We start from the raw sequence: 21448 nt of genomic DNA on the forward strand, positions 1-21448 counted from the left end.
CTTGTGAAATCCACATTGATACCATTGGGCTGCAGGGTTCCCAAGCGGAATATGAGTTGCTGTTCCTGCAACCTTCGGGTGGCATCGTTGTGATCACATTTGTCTTGATCGAATTATTTCAATGGTTGTTCGTGGATAAACGCAAATAAGTGTTCATATATTTTTAATGCACAATAGCAACTTGCTTTTTTAGTTCAGTGATTTTTTCTATGTAAACTACTCTGCTCTGTCTGGTCTCCAATTAACCCAGTGAACCGTTCAGTGACAGATTCACATTATAACCTCCAGGCAAATAAGAAAGTGCAATAAACTGTCCATGCAGAATCTCAGTTCCTGGAAAATGCTCTGCTATTTTGACCTTCAGTACAAACAATAAGTAGATGCACAAAAACCAACTTACAGTAAAATGTGAAACGGAGACAATGCTGAACTCAGAACATCAGGTACAAGAGGAATGCTCGTCAGACCGAAGTTAGGTGAAGACAGATGTCAGGTTCAGTGAATGGAATCAGGTCAGGGGCTGTTTTTCAGGGGTCTGGGAAAGTAAGAGGTTCAGCAAGATGTGGTTAGGGGTTTCAGTGCCAAGTCAGTTTAACAGTTACTGAAGAGTATCAGAGCTTTTAATAAATCCTCTTATTTTTCCCTGCACAACTCAATCAGAAACCTCCAAACTCATCAACTTTAACAGCCTCTAAGCATTCCAAATGCAGGGAATTGCCTATGGGAAAATTCAACCTCCTAGACAATTCTTATGGAGATTTGGCAAAGTTCCAGCGTGCTACACTGTTTGCATGGGTCTCTGGCCATCAGAATATCTGGGCCAATGACTCATAAAAGTCTCAACGCAATTACCAATGAGACATATCTCCCTAAAATTGACAACAGCGATGACAAACTTCAACACCCAATACATCTGAATGGCAATGATTCAGATTCTCAGGGAATGTCTCAATCAAACTCTTATAAATCATACAATAAGGATGATAGAAGCCACATTAGGATTGATGTATTTTGCCGCCCTTAAAATAAGCTACTGAAGCCATTGCATTCATTAGCCACTTTCGAAATGAAAATCCAGTGAGTATTTATATATCTTAAGCTTAAACTGCAAAAGTTCAATTTCCTCAAGGTTATTTTTTTCTTATTCTATAAGTTCATTTTGCATTTTTGTTTCAATACTGAAAGGCCAGGTTTTCACTGGAAAGACTTGGAAAAAAATGGCATGTAGGATCCAGGGCACTAGACCTCTCTTTCCCAAGATCTAATTTTCGTTAACAAGGGAAAAGGGAAAGGATGTGATTCACAGAGGAAAATCAAGCTCAGCAGGGCCATTTGAATTCAGTGCTGATTTTAAACAAATTACATTGTAGCAGTTGCAACAGCCTTAGAGCAGTGTATGGTCGACATTAACAATCTTAAACGCCTGATGGCCTTTGTATAACCGTCAGGATCCGAAAGTTCTTTTCATTATCAGCTCTTTAAGCGTTTAAAAAAAAAAACAAGTTGCAGCTGTCAATTAAGGTGTAAACTAAAACCTCTTCTGGAATGGTTTGATTTACAGTCATAGGTCAGAAACCAAAAGTGGCATCTGTTCAACAGTTTCAAAAGGGCTCTATGTTGACATACTATAAGGACCATCATGAAGTCATTGTGAACACTTGACTGAGTATCAATTTAAAAAACTACTTTTAATCATTCAGATATTCAAATTATCTCAGCAACCAGTTTTGATTTTAGTCTGACAGCTTAAAGATGCTTTTAGAAACCACTGATGTAATTTCTGAATGAAAGTTCATTTTTAGAAGAGATTACTCACTTTAGGAGTGTCAGAATTTTTGAATGGGTTTTATAAATGATATTTTTTTGAGAGGTGCACTGGAGTAACATTGGATGATGTAAAGTCAATTTTTTTCCCAACTCCACATGATTCCCAAGGTCTGCCCTTGAATAAGGGGTGGATTGAAGGGTCTGAGAAGCCAGGGTGGGAAAAGGGTGCATGACTTGCAACTAAGTTCACACAGAGGTACCAGCGTACCATTTTTATGATATGGAGGTGCTGAGGGACACGAAAGGCAAGAGGTAGCAAATATGACAATTTATAAAACAACTAGAACAATGTCCCAGAGAACTAAGACAGGATTCTAACCAGCACACGCCCCTTCCTGTGGTTACCTACTTCTGCTTCCAGGGTTGGCATGCCTGACTATCTTGCACCCTCCCAATCTCACCCATCTCAGAAATGAAAATCACATGTGTCAGGGTGCTTTTTAAAATGCAGGTAGGTCTAGCAAGTCTGGAAATTTCCCAACATGAGCTACTGACTCAGTAGCCAAATTCTGGCACTAAGTAACAATTGTCATTACTTATTTGATTCATGGAAGCAGAAGAGTGGATGAATTGTATGCTGGCTGGTGGACTCCATCAGGAATCGAATTAACTTAGCTCCAGGAAACAGCACTCCTAATTGAGTCAATGCTTCTACACAAGCACAGCAAATCTGATACAAATGATTAGGTAGTCATGAGGTGTTGCATAAATTGACTTTTGGGCTACAGTTAACATTGCTTGAATGGACTAGACCTTGTTTGGGTTATACTTTAGAAGGAGAAAAACCTCCTCACTTAACTGACTTCAGTTCACAGTCACCTCTTGCTGCAGAGAATTGTGTCTCCAATTCAACCGGAACTAATGTCTTAGGATATTCAGTACATATTCATTGCAACACTACGATCGCCTTTAAGTAGGCCAACTTGCTATTCTTTTCTTGCATTATTATCAAATGCAAACAATTACTGATACGTTTAAAAAGTAAAAATACTGAAACAGAAATTAGTTTTTAGTTTTTAAGGCTTTAAACGATCATTTATTGCAATAAATAAAGAAAGTGAGACAAGTACAGAAACCAACCATTGATCAGTGTCAAAAGAGAACAGCAGGCTTTGGGTCTACAAACTAAAATGTAACAATACTCAATGCATTGCTGTTATAGAAACAATTCTTCTACAACAAACCGTTCTTCTATTCATGTAACTCCAGATGAATTATCATACAATATACTAGCACAGAGATTGACTAAAATATACACAAATATTTCTGAGCCGCATCTCTGACAGAATTCAATTATTCAAATTTCAAACAACTTGTTCTCTGCACAGGCCATTCTGCAAATGCAAGCAGCAAAGCTTTTTCTCCCCATTTCATCTTCAGAATTCCAGCATTTGCAACAGTTTACTTTTTACTTTGCAAACAAGGTCCACTTTTTGTCAGAGATAGCAAGAACTGCAGATGCTGGAGACGGAGACAACACTGTATGGAGCTGGAGGAAGACAGCAGGCCAGGCAGCATGAGGAACAAGAAAGTTGATGTTTCGAGTCGGGACCGTTCCTCAGAAATGGGCTACTTGAGTATGTGGTTGAAGAGTTTCAGGGCAGAGGAGATTACCAGAGGGTTGCAGTGGGGACAGATCCACTGAGGTCTTTCTGGAAGGAGGAGGCCAACTTCTTCAAGATGGCCATCCTTGGAAGAGGCTTCACAGTGGGGTTATAAATCACTCAGAGATAGTAAGAACTGCAGATGCTGGAGTCAGAGACAACACAGTATTAGAGCTGAAGGAATACAGCAGGCCAGGCAGCATCAGAGGAACAGGAAAGTTGACGTTTTGGGTTGGGGTCCTGCCTGGCCTGCTATATTCCTCCAGCTCAATACTGCGTTGCCACTTTTCATCATGCTTTGTTGATGCTATGATAAATAAAATCCATTATCTCTATAGCCCCAGATTTAATGCTGAGAAAACATCGGTTCAAAAGACTTCTGATTCCAATGTTACAAAAGACTAAAAATCTTGTCCTTGGAGGATGTAAAAGGAATGGCTAGCCATTTAAGAGTTTTTGTTCCACCTGAAAACCAGAAAAATGGATACTGAAGTGTCAGGAGTTGTGAACCTGCGGTTGGTGAGGCAGATCAATTAAAATTTCAACAGCTAAAGTTTGGATTATCTGGAATTCCAGCAATGGAAAAAAAGGATAGAGGAAAGAATGAGAACAGAGAGGGGGAAGAGAAAATAAATTCCCAAAAAGGGAAAACAAAAAGAGATGGGAGTTTAATTTGAGGCAGCTTGTACTGGAAAGAGAAAATAGCTCTAACTCAGACTTAAGGGTTGAAGTATTCAATTTGCTCTTTATTGACTGAAGAAGAGGTGGAGATTTTCTTTACCCGAATACAGCAGTTACAGTTGTCAGTTGAGTAGATTTTCCTTTTGGAAGATTCAGCGAGTGTGTTACAAAATGATCACTGAAACAGCAAAGTATATCAGCCTGTGATCCCCAGGAGGTGGACAGAGCAAAGAACTGGCAGAAGTCGGTGACAAAAATAGTAGTCAGCAATATCATTACAGGTTCTTCCAAGTAGCAACTGTTTCTGTAGCCACTCAGTCCCACAGCAATATAATTTGCTTGCAGTAGGAACTTCTAAAAAATCAGCATGGTTTATAGGTTAAGATAAATCAAGGTTCTGGTTCATAATGTAATCAGAATACTTTGTGGAACCTGATTATTACATTATAAAACAGTTAAATCAGAAGGGTTTTACATTACATATGTTTTGATTGTTCAGTTTGATGATTTTATTTTGCATACGTCACCAATTGAAAAGGAAGCATGGCTTTAAATTATTAGCTTTCAATAAACCATATATTTAGACAGGATGGATAAAACAGGAACTTACAAAGCTGCTCAAGACGTAAAACTACCATTTGGTGGGATCTAACTTTCATGGTAAGGATACACAGCAACAATCCAAATAAACTCAAAAACTTGAAAATATACTCTGAATTTTGCTACCTAAATCTACAGATGAATGACTGTTACTTGTGTAAGGTCTCTGAAGGAGTCCAATACCTATTGGATGGCCAGGAGTCAAGTGTTTCAGGAAAAGAGAAAGGTAAGATAGAAAAAAGCATGCCCCAAAAAAAAAGTGGATGCAGATTCAAATTTCATCTGAATCGTTGGACTTGACTCTAATATTGCAGACTGATAGCTCCGTCAGTTCAACCAGCAAGACCTGGGGACTGCCTCCAGCCATGTGGAGTGTGGAAAAACTGCACACAGCCAATCAGCAAGGCAAGGCAAAATTGACAGACGGAATACAGATTTGGAAATGAACCATAAAAGGCTCAGCCTCCACATGGAAATATAATTCTGTACAATGGAAAAAATATCATGCCGTTGCACACAAGATAGATTTTTAAAACAAAACAACTGCAGATTATTTAAAGTATGCAAATTTAAACGGTTTTTCACTGATCAAAGCTCATTTATATAATTCAGGAAGCAATTAATTTCAGATTCCACTCATCTCTTCAGTCTACACACAGTGCTACAGCAGGAATTATATTTGACTACAGTCATACAATTGCCTTATATAGGGATATCAAAGCTTTCCCATTCAAGCATCAATGCAAACACAATAGTCGTAACATTAAAAGTAGAATTGCCACCATTTACAAGCACTGATGTCATTGTGGATTAACATGTGGCTCCACATTATCTCAGTCTGCCTGGTAAACACCAGTCTAGGTTCAACGGGACCGGATTTGGCAGAATGAAGTGCAGCCAAAGATGCCTGCTCATAGCTAGGAGGGATCCCTTTAAATATGCAGCTCACACAAATATTGCATTGCTCAATCTGTGATTTTAAACTGGAGGATTGAGCAGCAAACTTTAAGTGTCTGCACGAGGTCAGACCTGCCAAGAACAAAAATAATGCCAAAAGGGCTCATTTGGGTAATTAAAAACAAAATCCTTACTGGCAAATCGGGTCTTCCCATTCAGAGTTTCTCATCCCTTGGCCTAGATTCTCCAAACTACCTTTCATCATTCCAGACACCACCCTCTATCCATTTCTGTCCACTTGCCATCATGCCAGCAATGACTTGCAATGGCAGCATAGTTTTAACAACTGGGAAACAGATTCCTCTCTCAGCTTCCTGATCATTTTTGTCATGAGCTCCAATATTTGCAGATAGGTGGGAAAGATGGGGAAGGAAGAACTGAGACCTATGAACCCAGAAACTCACTAAATGTTTTAATGGGAGAATTCAACAACCGTTTTAACCGGACGTTCCAGCTGACAAGAAGAGAAGGGAAAACGGGATTGAAAGAATGCTGTGGTGGAAATGCCATAGGACTAATCACCAAAGCTTTAATGGAAATTTCAATTCAATCAAATCTAGAAGTAAAAGCTAGCCTTTTGGCGACCATGTAACCACTGTTGATCCATCTAGTTTATTAATGCCCTTTCGGAAAACAAAACTGCCATCCTTACCCAGACTCATCTACACGCATTTCCAAACCCACAGCGAGGTGGCTGACTCTTAACTGCTCTCTGAAGTAGCCCAATAAGCCAATCAGTTCAAGGGCCACAGCAACAAATGCCTTGTCAGCAATGCCCACATCCTATACAAAGATAAAGCAAAAAGGTAATAACTGCAGAAGGTTTCAACCAGTGACCCTTGGGAATCCCAACAATCAAGTGGGATATGGTTAGTTAAAGTCATCCTTGAGAGGCAGGAGTGCCAAAGAGACACTCACTGTATCGAGAGGCAGCTCTCATCTCTCCATTTCTCCCATCCTATGCAGCAGTCATGAATTTTAAATCAGGGTTCCACTTGTATATGAGCTTGATTTAAATATGTTAATAAAGTGTCCTATCTCTAGATGTTTATAAAATCATGAGGGCACAGATAAGCTGAAGAGCAAAAGGCCTTTTTTCCCTCAGGTAGAGAAGTTCAAAATTTAAGGTGAAGAGAGAAAGACCTAAAAAGGGCCTAAGGGTCTACTTTTTCACACTACGTGGAATGAACTGCAAGATAAAATGGTAGAGGCAGGTACAGTTACAGCATTTAAAAGATATTTGGATAGGTACATGAATAGGAAAGATTTAGGGGGATACAGTCCAAACCAAGCAAATGGGATTAGTTTAGTTTGGGAAACTTGACCTGCATGGATGAGTTGGACCGAAGGCTCGGTTTCCGTGCTGTATGACTCTATAATCCTATTCATTATGGGAGATTAGGACATCCTGATATCCATCGCCAAACAGAGCTGATGCTTGTGTGGCAAGTTGACATTGCATGATCTGCATTTCAATCATTAACTATCCTCTCCTGGAGACCTTGATGCTTTTCATGCAAATGAAACAAACCCTTTCTTACAATTTATCTATCAGGTGCAGAGGTTTCCAATATTTCCACTGTCGCTGATGGCTCCTCTTTCTGAGTATTTAAGGCCAAAAATCAGGTCAGCAAGGTTTATTGAACATAATTGGAATTGGAAACGGAAACATTCTCACACACAGGCCAACAGGGTAGAAATGTCCAACCTCCATTCCAGCGCCTCAGTCCAACACACAAAGCAGTTACAGAGCACCATATTTGTGTGCGTGTACATATATGTGAGGTGACCTACCACTAGTTACATTAAACGGTTACATCAAAGGGCCTCACAGGGGCCCGGGTTGGCTGTGGGAATTTCTCCACTGAGGCCCCTCAAAGCAGTGTGCCTCACGACAGTTCAGCTGAATTGGACTTCCTTGAATGACGTCATTTTGTCACACCCACTAAGTCTGTCGTCTTCTCCAGCAGCACCCAACTCTACTGGTAACGCTGCTGACCAGACACTGCATCCCTGCTCCATCTGCCATTGTTAATTAGGAGGAGCAGCCGAAGGCAACTTTAATTGGTCAAATTGCAACAAACATTCCCCTCACAGCCACTCCAGGCTCCTGATTGAGAACTGAGGCACATGTCATGACCAACCTACAGAAAATCAGCCCAAAATGTTGAATTTAACTCCCTTTTATAGATGGCTTGTTTCAGCCTGAGCAAGAGTGTCTGTGTTAAGGTGTGAAGATTACAGATAACTTGGAAAATGAATCATTTTTAATACCTGGGGTCAGTGGTAGCAAAAGATGGAAGTGAAAATTAAGTAACAGCTTAGCTCTGATTGCGCTAATTGGACAACGTGCAACAGAGGTGCTACATAATAGAAAGTGTTGCTGAAATTCAAACAAAGAATCTTCAACAAAGTTGAGGCCAGCCTCGTTATATAGTGTAGAAACTACGGCAAAAACGAGAAGAGGAACAAGTTTACTCCAATTAGAAACATGGTGCAACAACAACAAAAACAACCACCACCAAAATCAGGGGGTCAATGAAGATTGTAGAAGCATTGAAGAAAAAGTTACCAATAAGAGATTGAAATGGTATAGTCATCTGTTACAGGGAGAGAAAGCAGTAACAATGCAAGTGATGGTAATGGTACTGCAGGAAGGAGGAGGAGGAAGGCCAGATGAGGAGATATGGTGGTGAGAGACTTAAACACTGCAGGATTAGAAGAATTGAGTGATTGACAAGAGGAGTGAAGGAGGGTGATTTGTGAGCATTGTGGTAACCTCCAAGTAAAATCAAAGAACCAAAAGCAAAGTATTGAATGTAACAATCTGTGGAAATACAAAGGTTACAGGAGCAAAAGCACCTACTTAACATCACTGATTTCAGTAAAAATGTAATGCAGTGAAGAATGTAATGAATACATTCTTCAAAAACAGGCTTAATTGGAACCAAGTCCAAAAAGATGCTATTTCCATCTGTGTTAACTTTTTAAATTCAAGATGCTGATAAACACACAACCTTACAGTATCATTAAATAACAATTCATTTTGAAGCTTTATTGTTACTCGTAAATAAAAGAAAATCAATGAGACACTGACTGTATCTCAGAATCATAAGGAAGAAACTACATTTGATGTACGACATAACAATATCAATAAAAATTCTCATTTCTGTCATATAAACCAAGTCTTTTGTATGCTACTGAATGACATAAAAAAGATGTTCTAATTTATGAAATGAGTATTTTCTGACTCATGAAAGCAAAGGCACAAAATCTTCAGTAAATATTATTTTGTAGTTCTAGCTCAAATTTTAATTAAAGACATAACTGAATTGTCATAAATTAAGTTTTAAATTTGAAAAAGGTAGAAGTAAAATATGTTTGGTCATATATTAAATCAGATTTCAAATACTAATACGTGAGCTCATCGTGATTTATTTGAATGCATCTCATCAAAACACAGCTAGCCTCCTTTCGGAAACTGAGAAATCTCTGTTTTACATCAGTTATGAAGAAATCCAAGTTCATTTTGGTAGGATCTTTAATCGAGAATGGCATGAAGATGCTGCTTTTGGGGACAGCAGTACAGCCCAACCCTTTCCGCAGGCAGCGCTTTGTAAGTGCTGCATGGAAACCAACCAAACAGCAAGCTGACATGTCACCTTCCTAGAATAATGATACCAGAAGAGGACTGGTACCTTGTTGCCAGGAGCCATTTCAGCACTAGAACAGGCAATGACCTCTTAAACTGACACAGTCCGGTTGCACCTGGAGAAACAAAGATACATTCTGACAAAGTGGTCTTCAGGGAGAGAGTACAATGGCTCACTTTTAATCTGCTTGAGAAACATGCACTTATTTTGCATGCACACATTCATGGTGGTTAGTCATATTAGAAAAGGGTGCACTTATTTCATGTTATCTTATTTAACCAGATTAATGTAAATTGCAGGATCATGCACACCTAAGAAGGGAATGTTTCAAGATTGGTATTTTGTGTTTTTTTTAAAATTATTTAAGGAAGAAGAATGCAATGGAACTCTGACAAATGTGAGTGCATTTAATAAAGGGGAGCTCATGATTGTTAAGTTTGAATATTGAGTCACGGTGGAATTCTCTAACTGCAATGTTTGACACGTTCAATTCTACATCTTCTGTGTCCAAGGCAGGGTGAGCTATATTTCATACTTGGGGTACTGTTCTTACAACTTTTAGTGGGTTCATAATTCATCCATCCAAGGAAGATTTATTGAAAGTAATTGATGATTCTCAAATAGAAGCTTTCTCATATGCAATAAATCAGGATTATAAATATTGAATTTGCCATGAATCTATAATAACAGCACATTACAACAATGACAAACCTCTAGAAGTGTTTCACAGGCAATAAAGGTCTTCGGGACATCCTGTGTTCATAAAGAATGCTTCATAAATGCTCAACTTTTTTTCTTGAAGAACAGAATTAGGCAGACTCACCAAGGATGAATACATCAAGGCAACTTTTAAAAAAAATGTCATTATACACAGGATTTCTTTTTGTGACTACACACAGATAATCTTTACATTCAGCAGGTAGCACCCTTTCTACTAAAGAACATTGGTACAATTCCATTATTGGATGAGTGCAGGAGCCAAAATTGGGATAAAATTTAGGAAACCACAATGGATGAAGTAGCATGCACTCTAATATGTCCTGCACAATTTGGAGCCCAGTAACGTCAAACTGGATGGCCCCAACAAGGTGAAGCTTCTATTAGGCTAAACTTGATGTACTTTTTGGCCTACTTCAAAAAACACGTGACAAATATGTACCCAAATGTCACACAGTGGTATTATGCAGATCCTTTACAGCTGTCAGAATTGACCTTCAAGTATAGAGCAGTGTGCAGACATCATTTTCACAGCCGCAAGCAGAGATGGCTGGTTCATAATCACGCAATTCTGTGTAATAGCCAAGCACAATTGCTCTACAGGCATTTTGATGAAGAGCATCCTTCCCAGTCAGAGCAACTCACCAGGATCTCCACATGAGTTTTGGGGCTTGTAAATCTTCAGGTGAGTCACATCTCATACACAATTGACACCTGAAGTGTTATCTCATTCCCTTTCATTTATCCAGTACTGTTTCCTTCAAAACAAACAAATGCCCTGTTTAAGATGGCACACTTGATTCTCAGATATTCTTGTTGGGGTGTAGGATCCAAAATATCACCAGTACTTTTACAGCGGTTCAGGAATCTGGCAGGGGCTCAGATCAATTCACATGCACGACAAAAATAAAATGTTAAAATTCCTTCAGATCCACCTTGAAAGTATCATTTTAAAAAAATTCATTAGATATGGGTGCACTGGCAAGATGGGCATTTATGGCCTAACAAACCATTCAGTTTGAGGGCAATTTCAGAAAGTGGTTAAGAGTCATCTACATTGCTGTGGTCTGGAGAGACGTATAGACCAGACCAAGTAAGAGTGGCTAACTTCCTTCCATAAAAGAAATCAATGAATACACCTGAATTTACAACACTTACCAATAATCAACAATACTGCCAGTGAAAGAAGTGAAAAAAGTGAAGGACTATTTCCAGTCTTTTTTTGACTTGTGCATTGGGCAGGTAGTTCGGAGATTTAAGGGACCTTGGTGCCAGACATTCACATTTACTTCTGTGTTAATCAACCTCCAGCAGTACTAGTGCACTCACCACTGCAACAGAACTTGGAACACAGCTATTCCAGAGCAGGAACTCTACTCCGCCCACTTTATGGGGTTTACAAAAGAGAACGGATGGAATTTAAGGGCTAATATTTCTTAAAATACCCACAACTCAATTAAGTTAAGCAGCTGTTATAATCACTGATCACCTATGGGTATATTTAACTTTTAATTGAGAGTTGTTTTCTTCTTTTAGGAAGAGAAAACACAGGTAAAAGATGACTGCAGGTTTAAATTCATTGAGTGTCTGGAGGGGAATCCTAAAATATCACAGTTCAAGATATTAAGAAGGTTCAAAGAGAACAAAACACTATAAACTAAACTGTAATCTCCTGAAAGCATGTCAGATGTTTAACATAATGGGAGAAAAGACAGCAGTACAGGCAAGAGAAATGTTCGCATTTTCCACGTTCAAAAATAAACAAGGAGAGTTTCAACCCTGATGTGGGCTCTGCGGGCTGAGGTACTTGAATGCTGGCTTGCCCTCAAGCATGAACATACCATGGAAGTCACAGTCAAGAAACAATTCATTGCAGGTAAAGGATTCTCTTCCTCAGAGTGCTGGAAGCCAATTGAAAAGAAAAACAGGACCGAGAATTTCAGCTAACCTGAAAAGCCAAGAATCTTGAAGGTGGCTGCTCAACTACTAATGTTCCAACTATCTATCCTCATGAACAACCCAGAAACTGATGTGTACCTTTTATCTTCAGTTTTCATCTCTAATCTGTGTGGTACTATTATTTCTTCTTTCATTTGGTAGCTATTAATTTCTCACTCTTGTTAACTCAAGACAACCTGGTTAAGTTAGCTCCCTCTAAAACATAAATTAATCTGATTTGAGAGAAAGGTATCCTCAAGACAGCAGCTCCTTTTACAGTCAGTATTATAGAAATGTATGGCACAGAAACAGACCCTTTGGTCCAACTTGTTAACACCGATCAGTTAGCCTAAATTAATCTTATCTCATTTGCCACTATTTGGCCCATATCCCTCTAAACCCTTCCTATTCATGTACCCAACCAGATGCCTTTTAAATGTTGTAATTGTACCGGTCTCCACACCTCCTCTTGTAGCTCATTTCATAAACGCACCACCCTCTGCATTGAAAACGTTGTTCTTTAGGCCTTTTTCATGTCTTTCCCCCTCACCTTAAACCTACGCCATCTAGTTTTGGACTCCCCTACCCCAGGCCTATTCAGCCTCTCCCTGTAACTGAAACCCTCCAACCCAGACAATTTCCTTGTGAATCTTTTCTGAATCCTTTCAAGTTTAAAGACATCTTTCCTATAGCAGGGAGACCAGAACTGTACACAGTATTCCAATAGTGGCCTAACCAATGTTCCGTACAGCTGCAACATGAACTCCCAACTCCTATACTGACCAATTAACCTTGTTGTGACCAACTGAGGGGACAGTAAAAGAAGGAGAGCCAGTTCATCCGCACTTATAGTTTGGTGTGCACCATCTGGAATTGTAATAAATTGAGGAACCTCACCTTGGGACTAGTCATAACACACTTATGTGACTTTTTGTTTTAAACCCAGAGTATCAAAGACCCATAAACCAGAAACTGAAACCAAAGAGTTTAAATGTGGCATGAATCAATGTTATGGTGTCAGTAGTCAGATTCTCAATTGCTTCCAAGTACGTCTTCATTTGTCTGACTCAGTTTTGAAATGAGCCTAAATCAAAATTAGAGTTCAATTCATTTAATGACAGAACAATCATTTGAGAATACAAAAATTCTAAGTATCTACCATAAAACTTTTAAAATATACTTAGGAGGGATACTTTATTTAACATAAAACCACAATATTCAGTTGAAAGTTTGATTCAAATCCATTCCCAAAGTCATCTCAAGATAAATTAATATAACGAGTTTCCCATCAGCAGTTGCATACATTGCTCAACAAGACAGAGATGTAAATGCAAATGTTAACTGACAGCTTTCAGCATTCAACATTCATACAATTTTATGAATGACCTTGAAGGTTAAAACTAACCAGACTTGCACTTGAACCTTTCAACAGGCTGACATGCTCAACTCATTTTACGGTACAGAGTATGAATATACAAGACATGCACTGGTGGTCTTTTACAAACTGTCCCTAATGCCAACTCACTTCAATGAAGATGGAAATGATACTCTGGCTGCCTTCATCTGAAAATTCCCTTAAAGGCGTTAAAAATGTTGTACCACTAAAACACTGTGCAAAGCCAAGCATTGCCTTCAAAACAACACCACTATTTGATGTCAAGACACATCAGGGTTCATTATCACAACGTATTGCTGGGATAAATAAAAACATCACAAAACAACAATCGTAAAGACCATCGGATTCTACTTTGATAGTTAATGGACACTGTTTATACTATTCACCATGGCATGTTTCCATCATCAAGTGCACTGTAGGAATTATAAACTATTAGAACATAGAACATTACAGCGCAGTACAGGCCCTTCGGCCCTCGATGTTGCGCCGACCTGTGAAACCAATCTGAAGCCCATCTAACCTAAACTATTCCATTATCATCCATATGTTTATCCAATGACCATTTAAATGCCCTTAAAGTTGGCGAGTCTACTACTTTTGCAGGCAGGGCATTCCACGCCCTTACTACGCTCTGAGTAAAGAACCTACCGCTGACATCTGTCCTATATCTATCACCCCTCAATTTAAAGCTATGTCCCCTCGTGCTAGCCATCACCATCCGAGGAAAAAGGCTCCCACTGTCCACCCTATCTAATCCTCTGATTGTCTTGTATGTCTCTATTAAGTCACCTCTTAACCTTCTTCTCTCTAACGAAAACAGCCTCAAGTCCCTCAGCCTTTCCTCATAAGACCTTCCCTCCATACCAGGCAACATCCTGGTAAATCTCCTCTGCACCCTTTCCAATGCTTCCATATCCTTTCTATAATGCGGCGACCAGAACTGTACGCAATACTCCAAGTGCGGCCGCACCAGAGTTTTGTACAGCTGCAACATGACCTCATGGCTCCGAAACTCAATCCCTCTACCAATAAAACCTAACACACTGACGTTCTCAATGGAATACCGGCTATCTGCAAAGAGCTTGCTGCAAAAGAAGGGGAGAGATGGTAGAAAAATCTCCTCTTCAATCCAGTTCCACAGCTGGTCTCCTTCACACCTAGTTCAATTTTGAGCCATTTTCCTGGGACAAGAATGGGGCACGGTGGCTTTGATAGTTTTCCACCATCAAAAAAGCAGTGGAATGCTGCTGTTTGCAGCAAGAATGTCACAGCTGCAGAATATTTGGCAAGGAATTGTAAGAGTGGCAGAAGTCCCAAGCAACCAGTCAACAGAGCCACACTGAAGTAACAAAGTGTAGAGCTGGATGAACACAGCAGGCCAAGCAGCATCATAGGAGCAGGAAAGCTGACGTTTCGGGCCTAGACCCTTCAAGTCTTCCTGAATTAAAGGCTGTAATTTCACCGGACAACCACTGGGATTAACTGGATACCACACAAAGGCAGCTCTCACCAACTTTGCTGCTTCCTGGGACCCACCATTGCCTTTCTCCATGGCCACTCCAGAAATTGGTGCTAAACGTTAGCATCAAGGAGGAAAATACATCAAGATTCTGAACTCTTGCCCCTCCACATTGTTATTATAATGCATCAATGGACAAGAAGTGGAACTGATGGGTTAGCAGCACCAGTGGGAGGAAATCTTCTGCTTGCCCTCTTCATTATTTCTGCCCCGATCCCATTCAATTTTAGTGATATCTATTAGAACGATTAAAGTCACCTGAGAAATTAAACCTTATTTGCTGAATATACAATTACATTCTTACTTCTTTTAAAAAAGTTAAAAGCACTTTGCAAAAATAATTTACAGCTATTTTCATTAAAATTGAACTATTCACCAGAGGTTAGATGAAGCAAACTAGAGCTACTGCAGTTGATTCTTCTTAATTTAAAGCTAACTTTATTCTTCAAAAATTCTAATTTCCAGAATCTTAAAATAATTGCATAAAATTGTAGAGGAAGTTACTTCTCAATGCAATTTTAGTTTAAATTATTAAGTGTCTATTTAGTGATCTACACGTCTGCTTTCTTCATGACTTTTTTTTTTGCATATTTCCTAACTCGTACTGTGTTTAGCCACCCACATCTTTGCAACAGTTAAGAAAGAAGGAAAATACAAATGCATTGATCCGTCCAGACACAATCCATTACACTCCATGATCATTCACAAATACAGTCGAACTGTGTTGGAAAGGAAAGGAAAGGAAAGGGTCACCACTAAACAGTTTTAGCATCGCTCACCACATTTTGTCAGCCAATTGTGCCATGATGCTTGAACTTCAATGGTTTGAAGAAGCGGAGTATAAATGTCAAACGCTGAGACCCGGTCTGTGGGCCACCTAAGCAAGAATTTTGTAGCATAACACAGGCAACATTGCCATTTGCTAGAAAATCTGGCCCAATCTCTCTCAGATTATAACTGCAGTCCTTTTGACAAAGGGAGGGAGCTCTACGTTTCTGAGAGATGTATTCCACTCAGGCCTCACTCAGAAACGTGGTGCCACACTTCCATTCTGACAGTTATCTCATAGCATCCAACTGTCAGAGGAATGCTAACCACATCCCCATTGTACAGCAGTCAACACATATTCCGAAATGTAAAGGTCATGACAGCCACTTGATCAGTTCCTATCAAACCCTATGTATACAAGGTAAGTGCAATGTTAGGATGCGGGGAGGGTAGGATGCCAGCTAAGTATGGTGCCATACAGGTAAGGTGCCAGGTAAGTAAGGTACAAGGGTAACAAGGTTAGTAAGCTGTCAACTTGGTAGGGTGCCAGTGTGAAAGGTAACATGGGGCAAGTTAACTGTTTAGGTTAGATTGGGGTTGACTGAGATCACTTTAGCGGAGGGGCAGGGGGGTTAGGTGCAGGTGTGGATGCATGCGTTTAGGGGTCAAGTCCCCAGGGAGTGTTGGATCAGGACTCTTCTGGGGTGGGGGGGGCAGGGATTGTAAGGGGCGAGGGAGTTGTGAGTGTTACTTGCTTAGTTACTCTGTAGTTAGACTACATTTAATAGTTTAATTTTTCCTGTGTAATTATTTTGCTTAGTTTCATCAGAGCAATCTGAAGTCTCTGATTTTTAAAGAGACGTTCATAGGTTTCCAGTCAAAGTGGAATTATCCAGCAGAGAATTCAACTCCCCAGGCAATTCCTTCAGAATGTGCTACAATGGGAATTCCACAGCATCCTTGTAGAATTACTACAATGTGGAAACAGGCCATTCACCCCATCTAATCCCAATTGACCTGCCAAAGAGCCTCTCACCCAGATCAACACCCTATGCTATCCCTGTAACCCTGCATTTCCCATGGCTAATCCACTTAGGCCTGCAAATTCCCTGGACACTATGGGCAATTTAGCATGGCCAAGCCACCTAAAGTGCACATCTTTGGACTGTGGGAGAAACTGGAGCACATGGACGAAACCCACACAGACAGTATGGAATCAAACCTGGGTCCCTGGTGCTGTGAGGCAGCAGTGCCAGCCATCGAGCTACTGTGCTGCCCCATGCTTAACCTCCATCTATGGAGTAACAGCAGCCTGGGCAGCAACAAAAACAACTGCCCCATTATTTCCCTCCAGATTAGTTGTGTTAAACTCATATTTTAATGCAATTATGCAGCTCTCAAGTTTGTGCCCAGGTTTCCAGCAAAGATCTGGTACTGTGAAACCCAACACTGAAGAATGGAAACAGTAAATAGTGATCTCAAATTTCAGGCAATCAACCGTGCATGAATTATTCAGTTATTAGTCTACTACATTAAACATCATACAACATATTTGAATCCAATCTTTGCCTCTTTTATCCAATCTTGATCTTTTTTGGGAGGCTGATGATCATGGAGTATAATGCAGTAGTATAATTAATACATTATATCGATATTAAATTTAAAAGAAAATCGTAAAAGTTTTGCACTTCTGCAAAAGACATTAATTAATGTCAATTCATTAACTTAAAAAATAAATCAGCAATTCCAATACATGTTTTTGAAAGAGAAGAAAGCAAGCTCAAGTTGTCGTTTGTGATCTGCTAAAAATTGCAATGATAAATTAATGATGATCCTTCTAAAACTAAATGTGGAATTTTCCCATCCTTGGAGATAGCGAGAAGACAAATAATTGGGTGAGTTGATCTTCAGCAAGAGATATTTGCCCCCTTCTCACCACTTCACAATTGAGTGATGCACAAGTAGGGTCAGTGGGAAGCCAACTCGACTATCAATTAAGGCACTTAATGGTCAAATTAAGGCCATCTCTCTGCACCACCACCCCAGTTACCTGCCTGCCAGACAAACAAAAAGTGATTCGTTTCCTGGAGAAACCACAGTAACTTGCCAACTGAATCCAGGATTGCATAGTCTTCTCAAATTTGCAGTACGTTAGTGTCCATTTTGCTTCCGATTCGGACATTTTGCCCATGACCAGCACTGGCATCACAATGAAGCTCATGGAAAGCTCATGGAACATCACCTCATCTTTCATCTTAGCTGTAGCCTTCTGGACTCAATAGTGAGTTCAACAACTTCAGATCATAACCTCTGCATTCATCTCGTTCTAAATCTTCTGACGGTTCTGTTTTGATTCAGTTCTTTCCGAATCCCTTCACATAGATGCTACATGACCATTCCCACCTCACTGGACACACCTTGTGTCCCCTTATGATGCACATCACTACCCTTGCTTTTGCTGCATGAAGCAGTTAGCCGTTTAGTCTCACTTCTTCTCCACATAATCATGGGCTTCGCTTTTTATTCTTCCTACTCCCCATCTCTTCTCATTTTCAAAACCTATTACATTTCTACTTGTCGTTATTTTTGAATAACAATCATCTGAACCTGAAATGTTAAATCTATTTCTCTCCACTGATGTTACCCGAGATGCTGAGTATTTTCAGCAGTTGTGTGTTTTTATTTCAGCTTAGAGAAGCTCAAATACAAGTTCCTGGCAGGTGTTTTGTGTAGCATATAGCAACAGCAATGATTAGAAGACAAGATGAGCAGATTCACAGTATACAGCATAGGAAAAGGCAACTCCACCTAACCAGTCCTAGCCACATTTACGTTTCACTTGAACCTCATCTAAATGTCAGCATAAACCCAAGAACTTCTTTCAAAAACCGAAATTGCTGGAGAAACTCAGGTCGTCTGGTAGGATTTCTGCAGAAATTTCTGTTTTTGTTTCAGATCTTCAGCATCCACAGTTCCTTGTTTCATCGAGGAACCTTTACCCCTCACTTGCTTAACCAACTTCCCCTTTGGTTGCAAGTTCCATACTTCCATCAGATTTCTTCTGAACTTCTTATTTCACCTCAGGTCGACAATTTCAGCTTAACAGCGTTCAATGTGATTGTTCCCCACAAATGGAAAAGATCTGTCTACTCTGTAATTGTAAATGCACCTATTTAGGTCTTACCTCAGCCTTGGGTTGTTGAGGAAAAAATGAGATCTAATGTGTTCATCCTCTCTTGAAAGTTATGAGCTAGCATAGTTAGTGTCATCCCTCCAGTCCTTCTACATACATATTATAATGCGGTGACCAGAACTGTACCAGGTTTTAAAAGTTTATAATGGACCAAACAAGTTTTGATATTAAAAAAAAGAGCATACCATTTCTACATTTTAATGCTATCCATCTGGAAATTAATCCAGGATTTGGCTTACTTTCTTTAACAATCTCATCAACCTGTGACAAATCTTGTAGAGATCAATGATTTTCATTTCCAGATTTCTTTGTTCTTCTACTGTAGTTCAGATTCTTAGAAGGAGTTATGTCACATCTTAATTTTTCTTAAGCAAATGCCTCTCTCTATTGCTGAAATTAACCAAACAAAATACTCATCCTAGATTATTATCTAATAATTAGTTGCAGTCCTCTTCAGCATTTACTATCTCCCCACCCTCCCAAACCAAAAATTGGTGTCATCTACAAATTTAGCACATGACCTTTGATTCCAAAGTTTATATTCTCACTATAAATGGTCAACACTGGTTCCAGCACTGAATCCTGTGGGGCACCTCTTAACTTCAGAACACCCTTAATCTCGCTTTTTGTCCTGCAGCCAGCTCATTATCCATTTATCTCCTTATATCTGGACATGCAGTGTTCTTAGTCTGTTGTGTCATCCCTTATCAAATATCTTTTGGATATCAAGCTATGCCCAAACTCCATTAACATAAACTTTTGAAATTATGAAACTGGTCAAATAAGGCTTTCTCTTTAGAAACAGTAATGACGAATCAGTAGAAATATCTTTGATTTCTAGGTCTTTTTCTACTATTACCTTCAGGAATTTCATTATAATTTTACTGACGTTAAGCTGACTGGTCAATTGTTCAGTGGCATGTACTCTCTCTTTCACACATAACATTAGGTAAAAGGTAATCTAGAATTCCTTTGACATTTGTTTATTCCCTAAAAATGTTACATAGTACAAGTTTTCTGGATTCTTTTAAAATGCATGGATGCACTCCATCTGGTACAGGGATTATACCTTTGTGCTTCTTTATTTACTGCTTCTCCTTTCTATATTATGCGCAGCTAGGTAATTTTAAATCTCATTTTCTATTGCTATTTCCTTCAGATGTGTCTCACCGGGGTTCAGGATTTGTTTACCCCTGAGAAATAGAAAAATCTAATTTTTCAAAACCCAGTTTCAATATCTTAGTGCTTCATGTTCCTCAGCTTTAACCGCACTTCCATATACATTTTTAAGTAGTTTATCCCTGTTTTAATACACTAACTTGCAGTAAAAGCTAAAACACTGAACAAAGTCTTAAATACACATAGGCCTCAAGTTTACATACATGACAGCAACTACTGGAGCCAAAAAGAAGCATTTCCTTCCCTCACCGGACTGAACTGTTACTCTCCTTAAGTTCTAAACTTCCCAAAACATGAAAGCAGTACACTGCAAACGTTGGAAATCTGAGATGAAGAGACAAAATGCTACAAATATCCTGGTCTGGCACCTTCATAAACATTATGATAAAAGATTACAAATTGAAAACATTAACCTGGTTCCTCTCTCCACAGATATTGCCGGATCTACTGAGTTTATCAAGCATTTTTCTGTTTTAATTTAAAACTTCTCACTCTAATAATTGTTCACTTCATCAAGCATTGCAACCTGTAGTCATTTTTTTGCTGCATAGAGTCAGAGTCATAGTTGTACAGTACGGAAACAGATCCTTTGGTCCAACTCGTCCATGCTGACCAGATATCTTAAATTAATCTAGTCCCATTTGCCAGCATTTGCCCATATCCCTCTAAACCCTTCCTATTCATATATCTATCCAAATGCCTTTTAAATGTTGTAATTTTACCAGTCTCTACCACTCGCTCTGGCAGCTCATTCCACACACACATCAAGCTCTGCATGAAAAAGCTGCCAATTAGGTCCCTTTTAAATCTTTCCCCTCTCACCTTGAACCTATGCCCTTCAGTTTTGGACTCACCCACCCCAGGGAAAAGACCTTGGCTATTCACCCTACCCATGCACCTCACAATTTCATAAACCTCTACAAGGCCACCCCTCAACTTCTGACGCCCTAGGCAAAATACCACCCACCCCTCCCCCCATTCAGCCTCTCCCTACAGCACAAACCCAGAAATCCTGGCAACATCCTTGTAAATCTTTTTTGAACCCTCTGAAGCTTCACAATAGGAAGACCAAAACTGCATGCAGTATTCCAAAAGTGGCCTAACCGATGTCCTGTACAGCCACAACATGATCTCCCAACTCCTTTACTCAATGCACTGACCAATAAAAGCAAGCATACCAACACCTCCTTCACTATCCTATCTACCTTTTTTATTTCTTTATTCATTAACAGGTTGTGGGCATCGTTGGCTAGGCAGAAATGATGAATGTTAATGTTTTTGAATTATTACACTAAGGTTATCCTTGATGGCAACTGTATTTCAAGACTTTCCTCCGAAATTGTTAATTGGTTACAACTTTTAGTAGAACATGAGCGTGGAGGAAAGGCTTGGCTTAAGTGTGGCGAGAAAGTGACA

The 21448-nt window shown here is 39.5% G+C and overlaps 1 protein-coding gene across 5 annotated transcripts in view; it reads right to left on the minus strand.

The window, feature by feature from the left end:
• LOC109934900 (microtubule-associated protein 2-like) overlaps nt 1-21448 on the minus strand; it is a 240988-nt gene that overhangs the window by 146980 nt on the left and 72560 nt on the right. For 2 of the 5 annotated variants that reach the window (XM_048599356.1, XM_048599357.1), the window contains exon 2: nt 401-535. The exons of the other annotated variants lie outside the window; for them this stretch is intronic. The gene's annotated coding sequence lies outside the window, so the exon portion shown is untranslated. The remainder of the gene's footprint in view (nt 1-400; nt 536-21448) is intronic. 5 annotated transcript variants of the gene reach the window in all.

Source organism: Rhincodon typus, chromosome 7, assembly GCF_021869965.1.
Source record: "Rhincodon typus isolate 14 chromosome 7, sRhiTyp1.1, whole genome shotgun sequence".
NCBI classification, from domain to species: Eukaryota; Metazoa; Chordata; class Chondrichthyes; order Orectolobiformes; family Rhincodontidae; genus Rhincodon; species Rhincodon typus.